General features: G+C 36.3%; 1 long non-coding RNA gene across 1 annotated transcript; it reads left to right on the forward strand.

Moving 5' to 3' along the window:
- Nucleotides 1-6,468: 6,468 nt before the first annotated feature.
- On the forward strand, nt 6,469-7,343 carry LOC119616635. The gene is made up of 2 exons (XR_005232605.1): nt 6,469-6,712; nt 7,027-7,343. It is a non-coding gene; the product is annotated as an uncharacterized LOC119616635 (long non-coding RNA).
- The last annotated feature ends 777 nt before the right edge of the window (nt 7,344-8,120 follow it).

The raw sequence follows: 8,120 nt of genomic DNA on the forward strand, positions 1-8,120 counted from the left end.
AAAAAAGTATTAGAGTCACCCACTGGGGCCAGCAGGAGTGTGCCGGCAGTTCAAAAGAACAATTAAACCTGAAACAAATTGGAAAAAGAGACACTGCCAAAGGAAAAAAAAATAAGAGGGAAATAATTTTATGATTAGTTGTTAAACTTATAGTGCAGGCAAAGACGGATGAACATATCTCATGGCTGTGAGAGAGACAGGAAAATAAAGTGGAGCGTCAAGAGCCCCTGCAGGACTTTACCAGATGTCAAAAGTAAAGCTCAATATTTGTGCAAGCAAAATGCAGCGTGAACTCAGAGGCACACTTAAAACGTCCAGAGGAAATGAAGTTTCATGACAACTTAGAAGAGTCAATTAATTGTGGGGCCTTAGTTCAGGCAGACTGATGAGGCAGGGTTAAGTCTGCTGGGTCACTAATTAAATAGAAGCGAACCTCATCTCTGCCTCTACAACACAATGAGATTTCAGATGGATGCCTGAGCTTTCATGATCCCCCACCTACACACACACCCACCTTTGCATTGCTATCTTTTGGAGGGTATAAAGGCCTTTGAAAGAGACTATAAGGTCAAAACTTTTCACAATCCGATGATCTGCTTCATCACACGTGCTTAATACTTGTTAAAAAAAAGAAGAAAACGCAGACATCATAAAAAGGCTGCAGAACCTTTACAATGTGAGTTCCAAATGCTCAGTTTGGGTTGGTAACAAACAAAAATGCACTTGATTATCCCAATCAAAGTGGTGGCGGAGGGCTGCTCCGATGTTGGCTAATCAGCTTCATTAATGGGCAAATTTAATTCAATTCCTGCGTAAAACAGCTACATGACATTGAGAGAGCAATTATCTCTGAGACAAAAATTTGGTTAATAAAGATTCCATTAACAATCATTATGCGACTTTGATGATTCTTTTATCTCAAGGCAAGCAGGAGGGGAAGAGGAGAGATGCCCTGACTGCTGACAAAGACCTTATTTCATCCTTTCGTTAGAGGGAGACGGTTAGAGATAGCCATGGTATTTCAGCAGTTTTAGAATTATCAGCCGTGTTTAGTTTCTTCCATTTTCCTTTAATAAGGCTTTGAGGGCGACATTGAAAAAAAATGACTCACCTCTTTCTTCTCACCTCAATTTACCTCGTCCTCTCCTAGGCCTGCCTTACAGAATTAAAGCTTTGATTTGCATTTAAGCAAGCCAAATAATAAACGTTCGAGGTGTTGGGGCTCCAGCTAAGCGCCTAAAAAGCATTTTGTCAGGTGGTCCAACCATGCATCATTATCCGCTCAGTTACACAAAATCCAAGCATAGTCTTGTGAGTCATGTAATGGACTCAATGAGTGCTTAAAAGGGTTTGTGAAGTGACTACAAGCATTGACATTAAACAATGTTTTAACAGCAGGTCTGTGTTTTGTTTATGTGTGTCAATGTCTGCTACTCGGTTTTATTAGTCATGTCTGCAAACATAAGGAAAACAAATGTCCCTAAATTTGTTAAAAAGGTTGCTGCAACAAACTTAGGAAAGTAAAAGAAGCCAAATTATAGATCTTTTCCAGTGCAGTTGTGCAGAAAGGTTATACATAAATAATATCTTATCTGTTCTAAATAGCTTTTTGAGCACCCTCAGTTTGAAGAAATAGAGTTAAAGCTTAACTAGAGTGATGAGCTAACAGCTAGTCAGATCGGGACAAAGACCAAAGTGGATGCTGACACCTTAAAACAACAAAAATAATTCAGTAGCAGTTTATGTGAAGAGAATTTTTATAAACCTTTACATTGTAAATAACCTTACTAAGTTATTTACTTAAGATTCTATAATTATTTGGAAGCCCAAATAGTTGCAGCAGCATTTCCAGTGCAGCCTGGGGCACTTCCAACAGGAATACCATATTTCTGCTGGAATAACTGATTTATTTGCAATTTTAAATGAATGAAATGATGTTTGCATGAGCTGTTATATCAGTTTTGTAATTGGAGGTAGGATAACACCAATCCACCTTGGTCTTGGCCCCACTTAGCCTAGCTGTTAGCTCCTCAATCTGGAATTAAACTTGATTTTTCTAAAGTGACAATGTTCAAAGAGCTATTTTTAACAGGTAAGATATAGTTTCAAACTTTTCCACAGACCCCAACTTTATGAGATTTAAACAATCCTTTAAAGGATGCAAATTGTGAAAAAAAGAGTGGGGGGCAGGGGAATTGTGATTTAATATGTGCTGTGCTGTTATAAAGAAGTGGACATATGACTGTAAAAGTGACATAATTACATTACTGACAACATCTAACCAGATTACAGCAGAGATGGAGTTTATTGCATAGCAATGATGGGCAACAGCTATTTTCAATAAATATCAAGTTGATATTATTTATTGAAAGTAGTGATAGGAATATGTAAGAGATGTGAAACCAATAAATCAATAATGTAACAGTACAGATGGAATAGCATGTACAGTTAGAAGTACAGTTCATCTTTTGGACACCTACAACTTATTTTCCTGAAAAAAAAGAAAAAAACATTGATCCTGTGTCGACTCATGGAGGTTTTTATGGATCCCAGTCTTTTGCCTGAGGGAAGAAGTTCAAAGAATGTTTGCCCATGGGTGGGATGACTCTGAGATGATCCTGCCTGCATACTGCTGGGTCCTGGTGGGGGTACAGCTGATCAATGGAGGGCCTCTTCGTAGCTGGTGATATTTTTTGACAGAGCAAATGACGCACTGCAGCTTCTTAATGTGAAAGAAGTAGTCTCGTCGGGACCGCTCTGCTGAAAACAAGGAGAGGTAGGAATGAAGACGAGAGCAGAACATTAGGTGTAATGCTCAACTGGACACAGGTGCATGCATAAACCTCTGCACTGATCAGCGTTTTTAATGTTCCAAGAAATGCAGCAGTGCATCAGGTAAGTAGCCAAGAAGATTGCACACAGGTCACAAATTTATCAGCACATCATCATTTTATAAATGGTAAAAGAAAGTGCCCTTCCTTCTGGGACTTTGATAATAATTATTTATTATAACTATAATTGAGTGAGTTTACAAGAGGTCTCTACAGAGTAACACTTTAATTGCTCAGGCAGATTTGTCTAAAACCAACATACGGATGAATAACAATATCAGTAATATCTTAAGAATCATAGGCATAAGTGTTAGGGCATTTCCCTGCAGAGGCACAGCCCTATGCTGTTTTTTCACTTGTTTCTCAGTTTGCAGAGTACTTGATGTTTCTGGACTGCAGCCTCTGTGCAAAGAGTCTGTGAACACCGGTCAATAACAGCAAGCAGCTGGGAGGGCTAAAAAATATAGTGTTAGGTTCTAACTGCAATCACACCACTCTGTAGGCAGATAGTAGACCTTCAGATAAAATCCAGCAAAAACAAAGCTTTTTTCTATATGCGGTGAAATAATATTTATATGTTGGGATGGATGGGAAGATAGATAGATAGATAGATTTAAATCAAGCCTGTTTACTTTTTCTGTAGCTCCCTGAGATGAGTTTTGTTAAATTCTAACTTCCACACTAGATATACTTTAAATGCTGAGTTACTGGACAGAGAGCAGGAAGACAAGAAAATTTGAAGAGAAATGAGTAACAAACTGACAAAGCACATTATAAAATCTTTTTCTAACGAAATAGCTTATCTTGTTGACATTTTCCCGTCTTTTATTAAATACCTTTTGTCATGGAACATTGGCACCAGAGTTCACAACAGAATTACATCAAAATCACATAACATACCACTTTAAAGTTTAAAAAGAGACTACAGACTGAGCATGCAAGTTGGGATGAAAACAGAATCGTCAGCCAAGATCCCATTCAGACGAGATTCAAAGAGCATAATGTTTAAAAGAAAATATCTTTGAAATTAAAGAGAACTCTATCCATTGTGTTGTGCTTTTAGTGGTTTATGAGAATTAGTCATGTTTATTTTTTTGCCTCATTGTAACCGCATGACTGTAGAAAAATGCACTTACATGTGCAAACATTGTTCATAGTTCAATTTGCTGTGTCTCAAAGGAATAAAGAAATTGAATGTAGGTACAGTGGACTGCTGGCTTACAGAGACCAAAATCCATTCAGGAAAAGAGAAAATATGGCAGTGAAGGTAGAAGGAGGAGAGCTATTATTCCTTTATTTCCCAGAAAGACTTTTCATCTGAGCATCATCACTTGTTTTCTCCTGAGGGCTATTGCTGCTTGGATAGGAAACAAAAAGACACATATCACTGGAAGGGAAAACTACTGAAACGACACAATTGTATCAAACAGCTATCTTTGTCATGTAACTAAAAGCCTCAGTGTATTTTTTCACACTGGGAAATAAAAAAAAAAAGTGGCAATGTTAAATATGGGACTTAAAGCAAAATGATGGTGCTCGGTTTTATATGATGTATGGAATAATTACATTAAAAGGGCAATGCTGCTGTCACCTCACAGCAAGAAGGTGAAGATTTGTCCCTTTTGACTGAACCAAGAGCCTGCACTGAAAAGGCATTTAAATATGTGATAGCTTCTTTTGGGATCAGCTCCAAAACCACTTTAATCTTCTGATGCTTGCTTCACCAAATAGTTAATCAAATTCTAAAATATCGTAAAATAAACAAAAACACTGGAAATTATTGTTGAGCTTTGAGCTTCTGTCTGGACATTCTTTTAAAAGAAGAATAATCTCACAAACCTTTTTTCTTGTAAAAATAATAATTTCAAAGGAATTAAAAGGTTTGGATGTTAAAAATGTACAGCTTCCATCATACAAGGTTAATCTGTGCTTCTGATTGAGATTGAGAGTGTATGGTTTTGTGTCTCTACGTTGGGTTTATGTTTGACTGGCGATGGTGTACACAGCTCAAATGCATATTTGCATTTTTCTCTTTTGAGTGCATGGCACATCTATCAACCTGCGCCAGTTTTTATTGCCTGCCACCATGAAAGAGGGGCAATCATGTAATTGCCTGTGTGTGTTTTCATTTGTCTGTCTGTTAGCTCAATATCTCATGAACTACCAAAGATAATTTAATTCAACTCTCAGTGGGTGTAATAATTGCATGTACATCTACAACAGATTAACTTTCAGAGTCGACCCGATTCAACACTGTCGCCATACCTAATTGGCACCAAATTGGTTATAACTCAGTTGATTTTACAAACACTGAGCTCAAATTTGGTGTGCTAGTAGCTGAGAGTCACCCCAGACACATACTTAAAGTGCTTACAGATCATACAACATCTTTGTTTAAAACTCTAACATGCAAGCAATATTCATTCCTTCAAGAAATGCTACTTTCATTTTAAAGTTTTATTTTGTTAACAGAAAATCTGCTGTAAAAAGGCAAATTTAATTGTTCATATATGTTTGTTAAAGCAGAACAGAGAACATCAGCTATTGTTAGATCTGTTTTTTCCATAAATGGTAAAAAGTCACACAGTTTTACAATTGTTTTCTATCTCAGAACCAACCAACCCAGACATTCTGCACCAGTAGCAGGATGTTTTACTAATGTCATTTAAAAAGTAAAACATTAAGCTAGATGTTTATTGTTTTAGATTTAAGATTTTCAGTTTATGAATGCTTGTGATACCACATGGTCAACATAATGGCAGTAAAGAGAGTGTGGAGGTAGATGAAAATACATAAATTAACCGAAAGGAGACAGCAAGTGAAGAACACTTTCATGAAACACTGCGCAATTAAAGGAGATCAAAATAACAAGAGCACAACAGAGGTACAACTAATCCTATCAAAGCTGAATTCTTTAAAAGTTCAAAAGGTAAAACAGAACAAGAAAGACAGTGACTCGCAAAAACAAAGAAACAAAAGGATGTGAGGTGAATATATACTAAAGGCAAATGGACAACAGGTGAAAGTCAGCTGTGATGGGGAAAAAAAGCTGATTGAAGTTATTAGCTTTACAAAATGTAACAAAAAAGAAAGTAAAGTACAGAACATGAACATGAAAACAGGGTAAATGCTCCCTTCACACCAAACAAGAGAAGTTACCTATCTGTAATAATACCAGAATAAAGCCAGGTAAACTATGTTATATTATTAAACCTGACACCACAGACCATAATCAAGATGAGTCTTCTGTTGGGAAAATGAGATGATAAATGAAATATGTGCATGATGCAAAAATAATGATTCTGTTAAAAAACAATCAAACAAGTAGGAACATTTACGAAGTCTGAGAAATTGTTGACATCAAAATAAACACAAAAAATCAAAACATTGTGATTTTCAAAAGACTTGTGTAGTAAATGTCAACAGATAAAACATGATAAAGCATGTTTAGGTTGTGAATCATTATTTAAAAAAAAAAGATTCTCGTAGGACTTTGAGCACATTTTCAATCTCTTGAAAGGTACTATTTGCTGCTTATGTAACCCACATGTATATGTGTGATACTGTTAGTGGTATTTTATTTCTGTAGGATTTTGTTTTGTTATTTAATGTTCCCAGAAATTCAGTTTATATTTTCATTTTGAGTTTTCTTGTCATACCAGAAACCGCCAGCAGGTGGCTTGTGAGTTACACTCTGGTTTAGACAGCAGAAAAAATATTAGAAGAAGAAGAAGAAAACCGTAGCTGGCTGTAGCACGTTGTGCGAATTTCTGCATGCTATAGGATAAATTCTTGATTAATTCCGGTAACGGTTAAGAGAAAAGAAGATCCGTGACCTGATCTCTGGCAGTAAAACACATTTTTACTGTGAATTTTCTCTGGTGAGTGTTGTAACGTGTTTTGCAACCGAAATTAAGCTAATGCTAACTGGCGTCACAGGCATTACTGCTCATATATTCCGACAAGGAAGGACAGAGAAACGTAAATAAAACCAATCGGGGAAACGTGTGAGATTAAAATGATGATTTTCACTGTATTGCTTTTTTTATGTATAAACTAAGAGGTCGGATACAGTGTGATACGTTTGTTTTGCAAGCTTGCCATTAGTTGAATATTATTTTTGTGATAAATGGAATTTATCACTTCCTGCATACTTTTGAAACTTAATAGTTAATTAAGTTCTATATATATGCAGGTTGGTTTTTTTAGAACCCCCATTCAACTTTGAAGACTGTCCAGCTGCATAACATCGCAGGCCTGGATTGGATTGCTGAGCTCCAGGTTTCAACCCAAGACCCAGGACTGCTGGAACCGCCGCCTATTTTGCACTGGATAAGATAAGATTTTTTTTGGATCCGAAGAAACACATGGCCATTTAACAAAGACTTGACTGACTGACTTAAATTACTGAACAAAAGAAAACAAAACTTCCAAAGGACGAACTGAACTATAAGGAATCTGAACCAAAGAAAATACACTGCCTGATATAAAAAAGGTGGACACTTTATGTTGAACAAAAAGGAAGGGAAAAAAACTGTACAGTAACATTCTGTTTCAAGTTGTATTAAATAATCTGTTCATTCTTGATAATATGGTTGTTTGTGCTTATTATCCTCCTTTTTTAACTTAGAAAGATAGACTAACTGTAACTTCAACATTGAAATCTAAGTTTTCTCAACTTATCTATCCGTAAGTTACACTAGTTGGTTACACTTAGAACAAAATTTGCAAAAAGTTAGTGCCTAGTTTAAATTCATATATTTACACACAAAATACCCTTGACTTTGAACAGACTGTAGCTCCAAAGAAAAGAAATCCCTCCCAAAAAGTTCACGAGGATTTCCCATTCTTCATGTTACATTGTCATGATAAAAGGAGGAATATCCTTCAATATTTTACTCAAATAATTAAACAATCAATCAATTAAAAATGGGAGTAATATTAAATACCTAAGTATTAATCTTTTCATATTTTCATTGGTGACCTACAGCATTGATGCTGAAGATCGGGGTCCTACCACGCCTGACCTAAGCTTACTTAACTGTCTTGATGGTGCCTATTCCTCAGGGGATTCATTTTGTCACTCTTTACTGACACGTCTCTGTGTTTGTGTCACTGATGCCGTTCGACAAGAAGAACCAGTGATCAATACCTTTACCATCTTGCTGTATTTGCGTGTGTCTGTACTTTGTATTCGTCTCACAGTGCAAAGACACCAAACTCACTGTAATTAAGAAACGTTAGCATTGTAAGAGCTTTTCAGTCTGCTCTTTTCAAATCTGTGTAAAA

This window comes from Kryptolebias marmoratus, linkage group LG21, assembly GCF_001649575.2.
Source record: "Kryptolebias marmoratus isolate JLee-2015 linkage group LG21, ASM164957v2, whole genome shotgun sequence".
In the NCBI taxonomy this organism is placed as follows: Eukaryota; Metazoa; Chordata; class Actinopteri; order Cyprinodontiformes; family Rivulidae; genus Kryptolebias; species Kryptolebias marmoratus.